The sequence below is a fragment of the Urocitellus parryii genome, chromosome 8 (assembly GCF_045843805.1).
Source record: "Urocitellus parryii isolate mUroPar1 chromosome 8, mUroPar1.hap1, whole genome shotgun sequence".
NCBI classification, from domain to species: domain Eukaryota; kingdom Metazoa; phylum Chordata; class Mammalia; order Rodentia; family Sciuridae; genus Urocitellus; species Urocitellus parryii.
Genome location: NC_135538.1, coordinates 96,493,463 through 96,513,216, shown reverse-complemented (window position 1 = coordinate 96,513,216; position 19,754 = coordinate 96,493,463). Strand labels below are relative to the sequence as shown.

Sequence of the window (19,754 nt, the reverse complement as noted above, 5' to 3'; positions counted from 1 at the left end):
CTTTATAGATGTTTCAACCAGTAGAACTACAAAGAAGACATAATAATAACCATGTTTCCACGTCATAACAGCTGAATTTTGATAATCATTGAAGATGTCTTCATTTTATGATAAACATATGAACTAGAATCCAAAAACTCACTACTTTTTGTTTTGAAAAAAGTCACATATAATGAGGCCATTCAGAAAATAATAGCATTCTGTCCTATTTTGTTTAATAAAGGCAATAAGAAAAGAGTTTTAGGATATTCTAATAGGATATGATGTTATTATAATGAATAAAATAAAGTAGGTTTCAATTAAAGCTATAAAATCCTTACTTTAATATCTTTTTCTTGGACAGTTTATGTTATATTTCAATCTTGATGTTATTTTAATGTCTAAAGTTTAACTATTATTCAAACAATGGGACTAACTATTTCTTTACATTACTGTTTTGACATTTAATAAAAAAACTTTCTACATCTGGTTTGATTTAAAATATTTTTCAGATTTTTCTGTGGCTTTTTATTGAATAAAATGCAATATCAAGAAACCTCATGATTTGGTTGGGAAAATGTTTTGCCATCATCTGGATACAGTCTAGAAATAACAATACCTGTGACTTTCTATCCAACAAAGCAGGCCTACCATGAGTAATCAATTTCTTAGGCATTCACATGTTGATATGGATTCAAATAGTCACAATATTTGTAAGAGTTTTAATGATATGCAAAGGGCTATAAGGATTAGAATGTAATAAGCTTATAGTTTAGAGAATTCATTAACAACTATCATAGTGCAAATAAACTTAAATAGTCTATTTTATACATATTTAGACATCCTACTAACATTTTGTTATTATCTGAACACTATACTGTCTCCTAAACTTTTAGGCTTTTATTATGTTCCCCAGTCAATGACAATGGCTAAATACAGAATGAGCATTGTTAGTGTTCTGATCCTGCCCCAGTTCTCTGAGATTAGTGCAAGTACAAGATAATGCATATGAGTAAACAGTAATAAACAATGACAAGAGTTTCTTGTGAGTTTCAGAAAGGGAGTAAGTAATATTAGAAGTTTCAATATTTTTTGTAAATTTAGCTATTAACTTTACAATTGAGGGGATACAAAAATTAACATATTTTTTTTAAATATCACAAGGCCATAAATTTTTAAGTTTCTTTCAATATTTATTCATTCCTCTTAATATTTATACATGTTCAATTACTACCTGTCTAACATTTAGGTATAGGAAAATGAAGCAAATGTAATCCTTTCATTGATACATGGGCTACTGAGGGAAGCATATAATTGTGTGGTGTGTGTGTGTGTGTGTGTGTGTATGCATGTGCATGTATTATATAAAAACACATATACCATAAGTACAAAATAACACATAACCATGTCATCTGAAATTCCAGAGAACATAGATAAGGAAACATTTTTCTTTATAGCCCAAGCTCAAATAATGACATATGTAAATATGTAAATCACCCAGGAGCCTATTTTTTAGTGGAGCAATACTATTCATAGTATTTGAAAGTATTCCAAATTTTTCATTGAACAAAGTTATTCATATAGATAGATGGATGTAAAATTCAATTTTACTTCATATTAAAATGGTCACTTTAGAGTTGAGGCAAGAGTAAATGTTCCATGTCCCACTGTATCTGATATCAAATATATGTAAATATACGGGGAAAACCAATTTTTAACATATATGGAACTAACTAGTATGCAGAATATCCATTCAAATATTATACACATAAAGTTGTAAGAGAAACAGTTTCTATTAATACAAAAATCAAATGAAAATGTTTTTCTACCAGAATGTTTTGTTTTTAATTTTTATTAAAATCACAGAAAATAGAATAAGCCAAAATCATGTGTGAAGTTCACAAAAATGTAATTATTCTTCTAGAAAGAATATATCTCTGTATAAAATTATATATCACAAAATATTAGATTACATATTAATATGACATTACCAATAATGAGTTATTAAACTGATATTTTTTCTAATTTTTCAATAAAACTATTTTGTCAACAGTTCTGGAGAATAGACTGAATCATCTTTCTACTTTCCCCATAGAAAATCTTATAAACTATTGTCATTAGAAAAAGGCAAAGATATACAGTTAAAAAAAAAAAACTATGGGAAAAAATAAGTAATCTCAGACAATTCAAGTTTTCAAAGTACTTTTGTTTGAGGTATTTATAAATGTTTAACTTTAAAATTTTATGATTTCATGAATTAGTTTTTTAAATTAAAAACTAACATTGATTTTCCCATCCAATTTTATATTTGATATTATAGATTCTTTTTCAAAAAGCAGTGTCTTTGTAAATTGAGCTACTATAAATATTGATGTGGCCGCATCACTAGAATATGCTTATTTTTTAATTCCATTGGATATAAGCTGAGGGGTGGGATAATTGGGTCAAACGGTGGTTACATTCCAAGTTTTCTAAGGAATCTCCATACTGCTTTCCATAATGGTTGTACCAATGTGCAATCTATCACCAACATATGAGTGTGCCTTTTTCCCCAAATATCCACTAACATTTATTGTTACTTACATTCATGATAACTGCCATTCTGACTGGAAAGAGATAAATACATGACCAATGCAATTCCACTTCACATACAATCACAAGAATGTGATCAAAATTGGAATGGGTGGCACTCCATGTACATATAATATGTCAAATACACCCTACTCTCATGTATATCTAAAAACAACAAATTTAAAAAGAAGAAGAAGAAGAAGAAAGCCAAGAAGAGAAGGGGAAAAGCAAAGGTAGTATCTCAGAAATGTTTTCTAGGAATTCTTTGTACTAATGTCATGCACCTTCTAATAAGTTTGAAATTATCAAAATAGAATATTTCTAAAAGACTAAATTTTTAAAATTTAAAAAAAAAGTAATGTCTTTGCATACATATCCAGGAACAAAGTTCCTTGCAAGTGGTTGGTCACGTGTCTCCTATTTATTCACAGATTTCAGCCAGAGAGATGGCCCTGAACTGTCCAAACATATCATTTACAAAGAGCTCAGCAGCTGCTTCACTGAAGTGACAAGGCATAGACAGTGGCCAACTACTCCAATACTGAAAGCTTTCCAAGATGAGGCCTACTTCATATCTTTCCAGAAATACAATCCTGAAATAAGAAGGATACTGAGTCATACCTTAAGATTGTTCCTTGAAAATTTTCATATTTCCTAGTTGCTTGTGATGGAGGTATTAAACAGGAAGTCAAGTTATCAACAAAAGGAGGAGGAGAACATAGAGTTAATAGGATGGGTTTTTGAGTAGCACAATTAATAATGACATCTTTTTCTTTGGGAGGGGTGTACCAGGAATTGAACCTAGGGACACTCAACCACTGAGCCACATCCCCAGACCTATTTTGTATTTAATTTAGAGACAACTCACACTGAGTTGCTTAGTACCTCCCTGTTGCTGAGGCTGGGTTTGAACTCGCAATCCTCCTACCTTAGCCTCCCAAGCTGCTGGGATTAAAGACATGTGCCTTTGTGCCTGGAAACATGGACATCTTTTAAAGAAGTGCAGAATCATCAAACAGAAAAGTCCCTGGGTATGGTATTTGAGGGTTCTCCATGTCCACTTTTCACAACTCCACCATCATTTAAAACGAACCTGTCATTGTCAGAAGAGATTTTTCCTTTACTGCAATCCATAGACTTTGTCTCTGCTGTTCCAAGCCAAGCACTGTATTACGGAATCAAGAAACTAAACAAAAATATAGATAATCTAAGAGGCAGAAATAAAAGTGAGAACATTTAGAGGCTGAGAGACTCTAAAACAGATGTGGGGTGTAGGAAATTTTGGGAAGTAAGGAAAGAGGACTTTTAAAAGTCTTGTGGTAGGATATTAATTGGCTCCCTTTTAAGGTACTATATGAAGCTCAGTAAAAATATATTGTAATTATTTTTAACTATTTTGACATTCTGCGTGTCCCTCTAAAACATTTTAATTATTGCCAAAGCAGGATCCTGTGAGGTCCTGAGTTTTATTTAATTATGTGCAACTGAAAGAATTAAGGTTCTTTATCTTGTTAGCTAAATTCTGTGTATGATTCAGAGTTATTAAGAATCAAAGCTGGAAATCTATTAGAAAAAAAAACCCATTCCTACAAAGAGGAATACTCATTGTAGTCTGTAGCATTTATTACCATGTCCATTGTGCTTAGTAAAGTGTTCCTCAAACTAATGTTTGAGGACTGCTTGGGTTGGAATTTTCTGAACTGATTTTTAAAATGCTATTTTATGTGCTATACCAGCCCCAAGAATCAAACTATGAGTATAAACTGGAAATCTGCATATTCAGCACGTTGCCTGGGTAATTAATATGTGTGATCTAGAAGAGTCTGCAACTCCTTCCCCAGTGAGAAATAAAAATTTTTGAGTAGGTTTGTTCCACAACCCACAAGGACCTAGAGAATAAGATTGCATTTTATCTCACCCTGCATAAAACTCAACTCAAAGTGGATCGAGGACCTGGGCATTCGACTAGAGTCCCTGTGCTAACAGAAGATAAAGTAGGCCCAAATCTTCACCATGTCATCTTTGGAATTGACTTTCTTAAAAAGACTCCTAAAACCAGGAGGAGTAAAATCAACAAGCAATAAATGGGATAGGATAAAACTAAAAAGTTTCTTCACAGCAAAGGAAACAATCAATATTGAAAAGACCCTACATAATGGGAGAAAATCTTTACCTACATGCAGATCAGATAGAGCGTTAATCTCCAGGATATATAAAGAACTCAAAAACTTAACACAAAAATATACACAAATAAGTAGCCCGGGCTGCGGTTGTAGCTCAGTGGAAGACTGCTCGCCTAGCATGTGTGAGGCATTGGGTTCCGTTCTTAGCACCACATAAAATAAATAAAAGTCCATCAACAACTAAAACGTACAAAAACAAAACAAATGGGGAAGGAACTGAACAGACATTTCACAGAAAAGGAAATACAATCGATCAACAAATATATGAAAAAAAAAAATGTTCAACATCCCTAGCAATTAGAGAAATGCGGATCAAAACTGCTCTAAGATTTCATCTTACTTCTGTCAGCATAGCAATTATCAAGAATACAAGTAACAATAAATATTGGCAAGGATATGGGCAAAAGGTACACTCACACATTGCTGGTGGGACTAAAAACTGGTGCAACCACTATGGAAAGCAGTATGGAGACTCCTTTAAAAATGTGGAATGGAACCACCACTTGACCCAGCTATCTCACTCCTCTATACCCAGAGGACCTAAAATCAGGATACTCCAGTGATACAGCCAAATCAGTGTTTAAAGCAGCACAATTCAAAATAGCTAAACTATGGAACCAACTGAGGTGCCCCTCAACAGATGAATGGATAAGGAAAATGTGGTATATGTACATGATTGTATATTACTCTGCCTTAAAGAAGAATAAAACTATGGCATTTGCCTGTAAATGGATGGAGCTTATGCTAAGTGAGTTAAGCCAATCCCAAACAGCTGAAGGCCAAATGTTTTCTCTAATATGTGGATCCTAATTCACAATAAGGCAGGGGGCTTGCTAGGGAAGGACAGAGGTACTTTGTATTAGAGAGGACTGAAGAGAGGAAAGAGGGCATGGGGGTAAGAAGAATAGTGGAATGAATCAGACACTATTACCCTATGTGCATACATGATTGTATGACCAGTGTAACTTTACATCATGTACAACCAGAAAAATGAGAAGTTATACTCCATTTATGTATGATGTGTCAAAATGCATTCTACTGTCATGTATAACTAATTAGAACAAGTTGAAAAATTATTTTAAAAACTTGCGTACAAATGTTGATAGCAACATCATTCCAAAATGTAGAAATAACCCAAATGTCTTCAACTGATAAATGGATAAATGAAATGTAGTATATAAAACAATGGAATATTATTCTACAATGAAAAAAATCAAGTAAATGGTACCTGCTGCAAAAATGAAGAAACCTCAAAAACATTATGTGAAGTAAAAGAAGTGAGAAACAAAAGGCCAGGTATTGCATGCTTTCATTTACATTAAATGCAAATCTATAGAGGTAGAAAAGACATTAACATTCTCAAGAAGCTGAGGGAAGAAATAGATGGCAAGCAATTACTAATAGGTACAGGACTTATTTTGGGGATTATGGAAATATTCTAAAATTTATTGTGATTGTTGCACAACTCTGGGAATGTACTAAAATCCATTAAACTGAAAGAAAATAAAAGATTTTATCTTATGCTTTGCTATGAGAATCATCAAGATAAAGAGTGTTATAAATAGGTCACACCACTCTCAACATATTGAATATTATGAAATTGGTATGAGGTTGTATCAGACACCCAAGACCACTAGAGAGCCAAAGACAACATTACATCAAGGTTATCCATTCCCCTGATGGAGCCCTATTAGCTACAAACCATTCAACAGTGCAGAGAAGCTAAGTCCTCAAAGATATTGAGAATTCCAAACTCTTCGTAATCTTTACCAGAGCATCCAATTCTTAGAGAAATGCTCCCAGCTCATCTCTAGCCATACCAAAAGGTTTACAATGCTACATCATGCTAGTTCACATCTCTGATCCTCCATATCACTCCATCTGCCTAAAAATCATTCCTCCCTTTCCCATTTAGTTAATTGACTTAATCTTCCATTTTTAAACCCAAAAGCTCCTCTTCTAAGACATTTTCAAAAATTAGCTTGATTTATATACTTTCTACTTTCATAGGTCACTATCTGTTTATCAATGCTCTTTTATCAAACCTTATATAATTTATGTTAATTTATGTGTCTTTCTCCCTAACTTATCTGCTCCTAAAATACCTTGCATAAAAGGAGCATTTAATAAATGATTATCTAATTAAAGGTCATTTGTGCCCCTTGGTTTCAGCCCTTTACTCTAGTTTCAATTAACTTTGAATTCAGTTCAATGTAAATTGTGATTCTTTTTCCTCCATTAATTGCTCTAATATTTTATTGCTAGTAATAACAATAATAATGACAAAGTCACATTTACTTTATTCTGAGCTAGAGGTTAGGTCTATGTGTGTTGAGTTTTTTATGTGCTATCTCTTTAAACATTTTTAATTATCCAATGAGTGAGATGGTTTCTGAAGAAGAACAAATAGATTTAGAGATATAAGGAAGAGGAAAGTCACCTAGCTAGTGAGTGGAGGGGTTGGTTTGAAGTTCAAGTCCATCTGACTGTAAAGTGTATTCTCTGTATAAACTCCTTGATAAATACATCTTCCATATCTTCTATGTTTTCATTTTGGCTACTGCTAAATAGTTTGTGTATCAAAATGGCAAAAACAAAACTTGTTAAAAAGAATTCAGGTCAAACAATTTGGAGGCATATTTTATTATCTAAATAATAAAATCTACTACCTAATAAATCTAGTACCTTTTAATTTAGACTCATCATCAAAATTATTGGGATTTGGAGGTTCAGTCCATGGTCAGCTGTCTTCAGGGCTTAGGTGCACAAAACAACATGGTGAGAGAATATGACAGAAGAAAGCATCCTAGGACATAGTAACAGGAAGCAGAGAGGTCCCTTCACCACAGACAAAATATAAGCCCCACAGTTACTCCCCTGATGACCTACTTCCTTCAGCTATATCCCACTTGCCTACAGTTACCACCCAGTTAATCCATATCAGTGGATTAATCCACCCATTAGTCTATACCTCCCATAATCTAATCTTTCACCTCTGGATATTCTTTCATTGTCTCACATATGAGCTTTTGGGGACACCTCATATCTAAACCATAACAGTAATTGAACACATTGATAAGATTAATGCTAGGACCTGGGGAGGGACCTAAACATATCTGTTCCCATCTATATCATGTATTGAGGTTCAACATAAGATTCTATCCAAGGTAAAAATAAGAAGTTTCAGTGATTAATAAAAGTTTGGAAAATAAATCCTTTGTGAAATTTCCTATCTTCCATAGTGACATCATCGTGATAGTCCAGAAATTTTCTGAAATACAGATTTATAGTATCTATAGTATTGCTTTGCCTTACCACATCAGAAATACTACCAACAAAAAAAATTGAAGTCAACTGAATATGTCTTATTCTTGGCATATTCATAATATTTCTAGGCATATCTGTGTCTCTAAGTTTTCTACTTAATAAACAATCTTAAATTTTGCCAGAAAATAGACTTAAACTCATGGACCTGTAACCTTATAGTATGCTAAATATTTTTCAAAAATATTTGTAAAGGATGCTTTGCTTTTGCCCCACTACCGACACCATAATCCAGGATAACATTCATATTTCTTCAAGATAAGTAGACACTGTCAGGAGTTGTTTGTCTACCATCTCCACTGGCCAGATTAGACATAACTGATGGTATTACTTTCTGTATGCAGGAGTACATCAGGAAAGACAGATACAGAGTATGCAATTTTTTTCAACACATGCCATGATCAATCTAAAAATGTAAATAATGTGGTTTCAGACCCTATAACTCAAACATCAATTTGAGCAGTAATTCCTCTTAATGGTAACATTCATAAATTCAGTAATGAGAAAAAATGGTTCTAAGAGTATCCATCCTGACTATGCTGGGTGAAAATGCTCTGGCCAGCTATGCATAGCACTGTAGCCTGGGTACTATAACCCTGTCTCATTCACAGACTCTTTACACAAATTCCATATATCTTAGCCTCAGTAGCATAGAGGAAATCTTGGTCTGCTTGAAGAAGTAAGACAGTTTTAATAAATCACAGTCTTACAATAATAAACACAGGAAATCTCTGGAAAATTGAACATCCAGTTTTTTTTTTTTTTCTTTTCTTTTTTTTTTCCCCCCTTCTCAATACTCTGTCCTGGCTGCCAAAGCTAAAATGGTCTGACACCATACTCACAAAACTTCTTAAGTCCAGAAGCCTGAAAACTAATTTGGTCTGGTGTATGACTTCCTGTACTTCCTTTTTCAACCTTGCCTTTGTTTACCAAGGACGCCTGTACTGCCCTCTCCTGGATGCAATGCCTGTGCTCCTTATTAAGAGAGACCAAGCCACTGAGAGTCTCCCTGTAAACACAGGCATTTTAATCCTAATCCACCAAGGACTACAAATACTCATTTTTAAATTATACAATAACCTCAACCTACCCAAATGGATTTGTGGGTTGCAAACTGGGAGAGGAATGTTCTGGACAGGGAAACACAGGTCATTTTATTCAATAACATTTTCCAGTTTCCCAAAATAAACATAAGGACTATACATTAGTTATTCTTTGTTCAGGTCAATGCCTTTTGTGACAACTCTCCTGGTCTTCCCACGTCAAAACAATCACATTCCCAACATCATTCTGAAGTAGGGGCAAGAAGTCTCAAAGCTCCCAGTATAATTTTCTTCCCACTCAACTGTGCTACCTCTCATATATTATGCCTTTGTGTTCTATAATAACATTGTAGTTATTTTCTTTACATGAAAGCAGAAGTGAATTTTAAAAGACTGGATCTAACTGTACTCATTCTGTACTGACTGTAAATGGAGTTTCCCTTCTATTCTTAAATGCCCTTCTTCAAGCCAACTCTAAACACTATAGGTGGCTACAATAATGAGAAAGAGGGTAGACTTGGGTTGTAAGAGGTGGACTAACTCCCTGGAAATAAAATACTGACAATGAGAAAAAGCTGTGGCAAAAAGTATTTTATTGCCATGAAAATCAACACCATCACTGCAATAGCTTGTGATTTAGCCATGATATGAATCTGGAGATCTCCGAATAAATAGTGCAAAAGGCAGAAGAACCTCAAAGGTTGGCCAGATGCCCAAAGATAAACTGCTCAACACAATCAAGGGCTTATTTGATTATAACTCATTTAAAGATATTCAATGGATTTTTAGAACACCTTTGTATGAGTTTTAACTATTTTAGTGATTTTATTCCTATTATTCATTTTAACTTTTTAACTGCCTTGTTAGGCATACATTGTGGTTATTGTTAGCAACTTCCTGTTATTCAATGTTTGAGTCCTACAAAGAATTCAATACAGTTGTAAATAGAGACACAATAAAAGCAATGAATGAGAGAATGAATAAACGAAAAGGATCCAAGACAGAGAGATTAAAATACTTTACCAAATCATATCATAAAATGAGTAACGTTCAGGTCTCAGATTTTCTGTTGCTCCATCAGAAAGCACAGGTTAAATAATAGATATAATGATGTCCCCAAAAGCTCAGGAAGTCTGCAACTTGGAGGTTGTGGGGTAGGGTGGGAGAAATTATTATACTTAGACTACAGGTAATACATTTCTTAGTATAAACTATAAGCAGAATTCAGTGTAAGAAACATACATTTTTTTAACTAATGATTGTGCTAAACTTACCAATAGATCTCATCTCATAGATGTAGAAGGTCATAGTAATTAGGATTAGTGCTATGAAGTTATTAACATGAATTTGCTTCTACATACTGATATAACAAAGAATGTTTAACTATAACCTATAAGCTTTTTAATAGCAAATTTAAATTTTTCAAAGGCATTATGAAATTCTTCAAAAGAATGTCCTCTATATTACTATGAAGAATATCTAAAATCAATAGGTGTTACAAAATATTCTATTATTGTACAAAGTAATAATCCAAATTAGCCTATTCAAGAGAAATGGATAGATATTTAAAAATGTAAAAGAGTAATAAAATCACATGTGTTATAAAATGTTTTCTATTTATATATATACTGGAAGGGAAATATACTTATCTGTTTTATTTAATCAAATTTGTAAAAAAAAGTAAAATATTAGCATTTATAAGTTTCACTAGTGTGTAGATTTTAAAATATAACATTTATCTATTGTCTAATGTGATTTTGAATATATATTACATTTAACATTAAGATTTATTTCTCTCTTTAATCCATATTACCTCTAGATTTTCCAGCAACTTAATCAGACAATTGTAGATTGATATGCATGTATCTAAAACCAGAAAAACTACTTTTTATTTTTAAAAATTACTTAAAAAGTGAAATTCTTTATAAATATCAGCAAACTTCATCTTTTAAAATCATTATCTATTTCTAAAAACTGGTATAATGTGTTTATTTATAGTGCTCAGTATAGAAGGGTCATGAATTCTTAAAAGTCAGTTCTACTAGAATGTACTCAAAACTGGTGAGAAAATTGGACCACATTAACACCCTACTGTTTTATATTTTAAACCAGGTTTTGAGTAATGAATGTGATTTTTCAAGTGAGCAAGTTGTAACTATGTCACATTGGAAGGACTTTAGTTCCCCCTCAACTAGTCCTTTGGGCACACTCTGTGTCTCCCAGAGTAGATTGCATTTAAGTGGCTTAGCAGGAGAGACATCAATGGAATGAGTTTCTGCTAAAATAAGATCAACAAACTCAGAGTCCTGCAAAAAAGACCATTAAAATGTCAGAGTCAAGTCTTTCTGGGCCAAATGGACCTTTATTTGGCTCAACATTTTATACAATTATATTATACAGAGCTCTCAAATGTTAGTGCATCCAGATAGCTCTACTAGGGACCAAAGTTTAAGAAAGTTTTGGTCAGAAACAAAAGTGGAATTTTAATGTAGTCCAAGTGACTTTGAAAATTTAGTTATTTTTTAATGGGTAAACTTATAGAAAATTTAATGAAAATAATAAAATCAATAAAGTTGAATAAAATATGAAATAAAATATTTTATTCTAATATTTTGCTTTATACTCTTACAAGTCTAAGAACAAAGAAAACCAATTTGTTAATCAACATGTAACTGATCAAACAAATTTATTGAAAAGTAGTTCAAGCTTGGCATAATGAATCTTTTAATATATTTGTTTTTAGCCTAATGTGAGAAAAGGCCAAAATAAATTGAAATTACATGTTCTTCTTGGAAAAAAAATCTAGCCAATAAAATTGCTGGCATTATTGTTTTTAATTATCAGCTTTGCTTTTTCTTTGATATGGTAGTGGAACAGAAAAAGTCAGTTAAATGCTGAGTAGTACCAAACAATGTTAACAACACATTTTTTTTCTTATTTTATTGTATACTATCCTCAAACAAGTTCAAAGACAGAAAAAAAATGCTGTTTTCCCACCTGCAAAACTTTTGTTCATATTTCCATATTATGATGTAAGAGAAACAAAGGGTATTTTAAACTTTTTTGAATATACTTCAGGCAATTGCTTACCCTATGTGAAAACAGTAGCAGGGATAAAATTATACAATGCAGCAGCTTTAAAATATTGCATTTCAAGTTAATTATTGCTTTCAGCCAAGCATGATAGTGTACACTTTAAATCTCAGTGACACAGGAAGCTGAGACAGGAGGATTGCAAGTTGGAGGCCAGCCTCAGCAACTTAGCAAGGCCCCAAGCAACCTTGTGAGACCCTGTCTCAAACTAAAAAATGAAAAGGGCTGAAGATGTGGGTTAAGCACTCGTGGGTTTAATCCCTGATACCAATAAAATAAAATAAAATAAACTTAATCATGGCTTTAAACTCAGAAAAGATGAAGCAACATCCCTCTCTTTTCTTGATCAGAGAAATATAGAAATTTAGATCATCATTGTATGTAGAAATGTAGTGAGTCCCAATACTATATAAGTAACATTTGCACAGGATATAAATCAACTTTAGGACCATAATGTAGACAATGTCTAGTTTAATATTCAGAATACACAGTTATTTTCATGTAAAAGGAGAAAATTGCATATTTTGACGAACATTTTAATGTCACAACTTAAAATAATGCAGGGTCTGTGCTAAGATCAACAAAAATCTAATTACTACTTTTCATTTCTGGAGTACAATAACTTGTGCTCTGAAAATAAAACGCCTTCCTCACATTTTTTTTTCTTTCAAGAATATAAGTAAGCAAAAACCTAAATAATGTAAGGCACTGAACTGAGTCATGTGTCACATGTGAGATATGAGAGGTGGGTTACAGTAGATTCTCTGTAACAGTGTCCATCCAGAGTTGGGACATTAATGACCAGGTCTCATGTGAAAGACATAGCTTCCAAAATACATGGAAACCATATATTCCACAGCAATTTGTGCAGCAGTGTGTGCTCACTGTTTTCCGGATATGTTGCAGGGGCTTATTGGGTAAAAGAAAGAAACTGCAAGCTCTTACTTTGCTCCTTTACTTTCTGGCTTTTTCCTTCTTCCTTTCTGGCAGAAGAGTTATTTCCCCTCCTGTAGTATTTCCCTCTCTAGTTTGGGCTATTTGTTTGGAAATAGGTGTAAAGGAAAAGTCTGGCTTCACTTCAGGACAGAAATAGTTAAGAAGGCACATGCCAATGACTCTCCTTCACCAGTTTCATCCTAGATCTACCTTAACTGTAGAGGGGGATGAGAAAAATGCAGAGGGTCCTTGATGCAGGGTTTCACTCTCATGTTGTCTACACAATACCTCTCCCTCAAATGTTCAACCCAATCTCATTTGGGGGAAAGCAATTTTGTAAAGGGAGTTGGTAGGAGCGCTGCTATTATGTGTTCCATCTAAGTGAGAGGCTACCTGGACTCATTTCAAAAGCACTGGTAATCATGGCAGCATTAAAATATGTATTGCTTGGAATTTAGGCATTTCAGAATGCAGAGCTTATTTCTCTATAAACTGTATTTATTCTTTAATTATCAGTAAGAAAAAAACCCCACATAATTAGGTTAATTACTAGTCCATTTAAAACAAGATTTTAAAAAGTGACATTGAGCCACTTGCCCTCCTTTCAGAATGCCACACTTCAATCAAACAGTGGTGCCTTGCTGGCTCTGGTGGCACAGGCCTGTAATCCCAGAGGTTCAGGAGGCTGAGGCAGGAGGATCGCAATTTCAGAGCCAGCCTCAGCGAAAGCAAGGTGCTAAGCAACTCAGTGAGAACCTGTCTCTAAATAAAGTACAAAATGGGGCTGGGGATGTGGCTCAGTGGTTAAGAGTCCCTGAGTTTAATCCCTGGACAAAAACAAAACAACAACAAAAAAAAAAGGTAGTGCCTTTATCCTCCCTTAGGCTTTGGGTAAGCTTTGTCACTGTTTCTACTGATAGATCATGGAAAGGTAATGCTGTATAATTTACAAGGCTTGATTGTAAAATGAATACCACTTTTGCCTGCCTCTTGGAGCACTCATCTTTGGGACTCTGAGCTATATTATTAGATATCCAAAAAGAACAAGCTGTGATAAAGGCCAAACTATCCCATCAGGAACCTTGTGAAGAGGCTTTGAGAACATGAAGCCGTCCCCATTGCCCCATCCACTCAGCCCCATCTGTTCAGCTCTGACTGCCATCTGTCTATTAGTACCTGAGAAAACTCTAGAGTGCCCAATTGAGGTATTCCTGAATTTTTTATCTACAAAAAAAAAAAATTAACGTTGCTATGTTTTAAGCCACTAAATTTTGGAATTATGTGTTATACAGACAATAAGAAGAACCTGATCAATTTTAGTAGCTCCCAGGGGTATGTGGAAATTGTACATATTTGAAAACACACATACACACACACATGGGCACTAATACAGAATATAAGTCACAAGCTATATACTCAGTGGACAACCTTTACACCTGTTGAAACAATCTGAAGGGTCTACAGTTCATTCTGTTAAATATTAGGAACAAATTGAGGTGACAAATAGTATATGCTTATTTTCTGCTTTCTTGAAGAACTAATGTATTTTATCTATATGAATATAATTCTTAGAGCAGAATTTCCCCCATTTACATTCAATAATCATCTAAAGTCATTTACAAAAGCACCTAGCTTCTTCAGTCCTTCCTTGGGACCAAATATTGAACAAACAACATTTATCTGACATGCAAGAAATTCGGTATGCTCAAATAGTTTGAAAAACAGTATAATATTTAGACGTAGTTTCTAAATAAAATGTAGAGTTAAAACTCTTAATATAAAGATTTTTAAAGGAAACAGAATTATTATGTGCACCTGGACTTGAACTCATAGAAAAGACAAAGATATCCTAAATAAAGGATATTCTTGGTGATTAGAAATGGTTGGTTCCTGAGGCTGACTGAGGTCACTAAACAGATCCATCTCTATTATACAAATACATGGAAGGTCTAGAGGTAACAAGATAAGACACTGACAGGTCACAATACAGCTTTAACCTCCATGGCAGCATCTTAGTGGGCATTATAAAATAGTGTATTAAGCAGATAATTTAGTATTCCAAATCAAACTCCTTTGGAGAAACTTTGGGTCAAGTCTTGCTCCCTTTCAGCCAATGTCTCACCACTCCCTCCCCTCAACTGGTTAAAGGGATTCCTGTAATACCAGAAAATAGGTATCAAGATCCTGGTAAATTTCACCAAGATCTTTTGTATATTGATGGCAGGGCCAACTCACCTGGGCTATATAATGCAATGGGACCCTCCAAAATGATTCAGTTGCTCAGACAGCTAGCTGTGTCTTATAAGCAAACAATCTGGGGCTCTCTGACTTCTTTCTCTCTCACTCTCTTTCTTTCTTACACACACACACACACACACACACACACACACACACAACATATTCCATTACATTATCAATTTCCTTTCTTCCACACACCCATGTTCTTCAGAAAGGGCAGAGTTAGAAATGACAGGACAGGACTTGTGAGCAGAAATTACAGCCTCCTGCATCTCATCGATGTAAATTTAAACCTGAAACCAATAAATGTGCTTTCATTGCCAATGAAGAACTAATTGTACTACACACTAAAAGGAAAATAAGGAAAAGTTTACACATTCCTCAGACTAACTAACATGTGCTTAGGCCATATTTACAGTGTTAGAATGACCTGTAAATAATTTTTACTTTTCCTTCTACTTTTGTCAACCTAACGCATTTCTAATCCTGCTGTTAAAACTTGTAATCTATCTATTCAAATAGTTGAAAATTAATTAATCAAGGATTAAGTAATTATGACTGAGCCTTTGCATATGGAATACATAAAAATAGGATGTTGATACATTTAGTAAATTAAAGATGAATGTAAAATTCTAGATCATGTTTTAAAATTACTCCATTTATAACAATTTAAACACCATAAACTACTAACAGCCACATTCCAAAGTTCAAGAAGCCTATCTATTTTTATAAATATGTTTTATTCTCTATTGTTATTGTATATTCCATAGAAGGGCTACCTGGACTTGTTTCAAATTCTCTTACATTACATGTCACTCTAAAGAAACCTTTTTCCAGATAAGTTGTAAAGAACATGTATTTTTTAATGGCAGGTATTTTATCATCTCTGGCCATTTAGATTATAGGTGTGGGATCCTGTTTTATATGGCACCCTGCTACCTTGGAAATTCTCTTTTAGCTGTTTCAGTTAGAAAGTCTTTGCCAAACAAAACAGTAGGAGGGAAGCTGTAAAAAAAAAAAAAAAAAAAAAAAAAAAAAAAAAAAAAAAAGCCCAAAATGCTAAAAAAAGAAATAAGTGAACAAGCAACAATGTAAACACAAACTAGAGTAATATTCCCATGACCTACATTTGATAGGAAAAAAAAAGAAAAAAAAAATACATAAGATGTAGAGAATATCTATTTAAAACAACGCACATTTGCCTTTAGAAACAAAGTTATTCAGACACTATTATAAATAAGCTATTGTACTACAATAATTATGTTAAAAATCTCAGACCTCAAATATTATTTTAAGGTAAATGTGTCTGGTCTATGATTTTCTTCTGAAATGAGAATGATATAAAATTTTAAAAGAATTTTTTTTTAAAATCAAGCTCATTGAAATCAAATAGTCAAATTGTACAAATAGATTATCCTCAAGATTGCCTTTTGAAAATCACTCAGTTTGTTATGTAGAAAGTGACTGGTATGACTTAGGAAGATGAGTCCCATATCCTAGATTCAGACTCACTGCTCTTTTGCAGACATATGATTCATTTACATCACTTCTTTTTGGTTTGAAATAAATATAAACCAGATGAACATTAAAATTAAATATATGTTATTACTGCCATTATGGAAAACACTGTGACCATGCACTCCAGACTCTGGGTATTCACATTCATGGACCATTTGTGTGTCCTAGTAGCCTCCTTGCAATCCCCCTGTGCTGCAGGCACCACTGCTGGGATTTTTGAGGTTCAGAGAGGTTAAGTTGCTTACTCAAAGTGCAAGGCAGAATGCAAACAGGGACACAGTTTTAGACGCATTTCTCCTCATCACAGCTGTCCTCTAGAACTATGTGGGGAAATCCAATCGCTTATTTGAAAATACCTTGATCCTAGAAAGAGTTCATTAAATCTCAATAGGTTAAGTCCCAAATTCAACTCAGGAACAAACTCAGAATAAATCATGTGATTTTATAGTTCTATCACGTTTATCTATTTAAGGGAGGCCAGGAGGCATTTTCCAGTTACTGCTCACAGGAGACTGCCTTTCCTTTTCTTTTGCCCATCTTTTCTCTTCTGTAGGTGTGCAAGAAAAAGTATGGCCTTTAGAAAGGATTCCAGGCTCATCTTTTTAAATGCCCTCATAGATGGGTCTGAAGAATAACCCATCAGTCAATGTTTACTTTTGTATAATAACAGAATATGACTATGAGAATCATTGTCAGGAAGAATATTTTATCTTCCGCTGAGGGGGAAAAACAATCTTGAAGAGGATTAGCAAAAGTTGGTATTTGAAATATTCATTGGTTAATATTATCAAGAACTGTCCTCTTTCCTAATCCTAATTATAAAGTTAAACCAGCATATCATGTGAAGTGAGCACAGACAAGAAACAACAGCAACAACAACAAATATCAAGTAAATTCATAAAGACTTACAGATGGAAAGGATTTGCACTCCCTTACAAACAATGACAGCTAGTGAAACAATGAGAATTTTGCAAAATAAAAATCTCCAGGAAATATGCCTAGAATAATCAACCTATTTGTTTACCTAACGGAAATATGTATACCCTTAATTATGTAGGAATAAATACATGAATAAAAATGAGTCACTTGCCCATACCAGATAACTGAAAGTAATACTTTATTTTTCTTTCAGGCTGATTCCTTATTCATTTCACAATGATTTCTTGTGCACCTACTTATTATATCCCAAGCACTGGGGATACAATGATGAGTAAGACTCCTGATCTTCATAATGCTCATGGTCTAGGTAGTAGACAATTGGAGAATACTTACAAAATACAAAGTGACAGTGGGATAGAGGAAAATAACTGCTTTGAGGAGAAATAAAGATAACTGAAAAGTGACACATCAGTGAAAAACCCATTGCAGATTCTGTTACCTCAAATGCATTGTAATGAAAAGGACTTTAACATTTTCACATCATTCTGTAATAACTGCTGAAAAATGTAGAAATTGAGATGAAAATAACAAGTGTATATATAAATGGGTAGGGCATGAAAACCAGGAACAAGGAACAGTTTGGTTTAGCAAGATCTTCAGTAAAGTGAAATAGAGTAATGAAGTTAAGGCTGAAAAGAAAAAGAGGCTGCAAATGGAGGACTTGAATAGCAGACCAAAGTTTCCAGGCTCTTTCAATTCTGATTCCAGTGCTGTCCTCTACCTATGCTTAGGAACATCATTTATGGTCAATGAAAGTCTTGGTTACTAATATGAGATTGAAAAAAGAGACAAGTATAGACTACACCGGGGAATAAGAATTCTAAGAGTCAATAATTGTTATCAACTGGATGTTTGAATCCTCCCAGAATTTGTGTTGAAATCTTAAATTCCATTGCATTAGGAGGTGAGGTTTGGGGAGACTTTAGATGATAGAGGATATGATGAGATCAATGTTCTTATAAGAAGAGACAAGAGAGTACTTGCTTCCTTCTTCTTCTTCTGTCCAACATATGAAGATACAATAAGATCACTATGTACAAACTAGGAAGTAGGTCTTCCCTAGATACCATCTCTGCTGAAATCTTGATTTTGGACTTCCCGGCCTCCAGAACTATGATAATTCCTTCACCCGAGCCATCAAAACTTGTGTATTCTGTTATAGCAGCCCTGACTACAATAGCAATTGAGTGAATAAAAAAGAGAGTCCCTTGAAAATTAAAGTCCAAGATTCCAAAGGGAACACTTCATATACAGCAGGGTGGACCCTGTGAGCTTGATTTTGAGCCCAGTGAGTTTGAGGTGCCAGTGACACATTCAGGTGAAATATATTAGAGATGGAAGGATTACAAGTATTGATTTGCGCTCATCTTAGAGGTGGGTGTTGATGTAGGAAGGACAGTCTAAGAAGAGAGCATAGGGAGAGGACAGCACTGGAATCAGAATCTGAGCAGAACCTGAAACCCAGTCAGTGGTCATGAAAAGATGTGAGAGAGGTCAGGAAGAGAGTACCTAGGGGAGTAAACTAAACGAAAGAGTAGAGAATAATGGAAACCAGGGAGTGGGATTAGAAATAATCAGTGAAATTAAGTAATGGGGAGAGACTCTCCATGTTGGAGAACAGGCCCTGGATTAGGAAAGGAAAGGGCTGTCCTGGTTGCTAAATGCTACTTGTGTTTCAAACACTAGAATCCATTCTCAGAATCAAGGACTGTTGCCAAACACCTGAAAACTCTGGATAAAGCTCTATTATCTTATCAATTCTCCAGAGAAGACTATGGATGACTTTCCTCATCTCATCTTTGATGAATTTCATGTCTTATCTCTAGCAAATGTAAGCATTGAAAGAATCAAAGTTAAGGGAGCATAAAGCTATTTCTCATCCTTTAATATGAAATTCTGTGGGGCAGTTCAGGCCACTTATCATCACTTC

At 34.0% G+C, this 19,754-nt stretch overlaps 1 protein-coding gene across 4 annotated transcripts in view; it reads right to left on the bottom strand.

The window, feature by feature from the left end:
* Hmgcll1 (3-hydroxy-3-methylglutaryl-CoA lyase like 1) overlaps positions 1-19,754 on the bottom strand; it is a 138,697-nt gene that overhangs the window by 84,871 nt on the left and 34,072 nt on the right. The window lies entirely within an intron of this gene.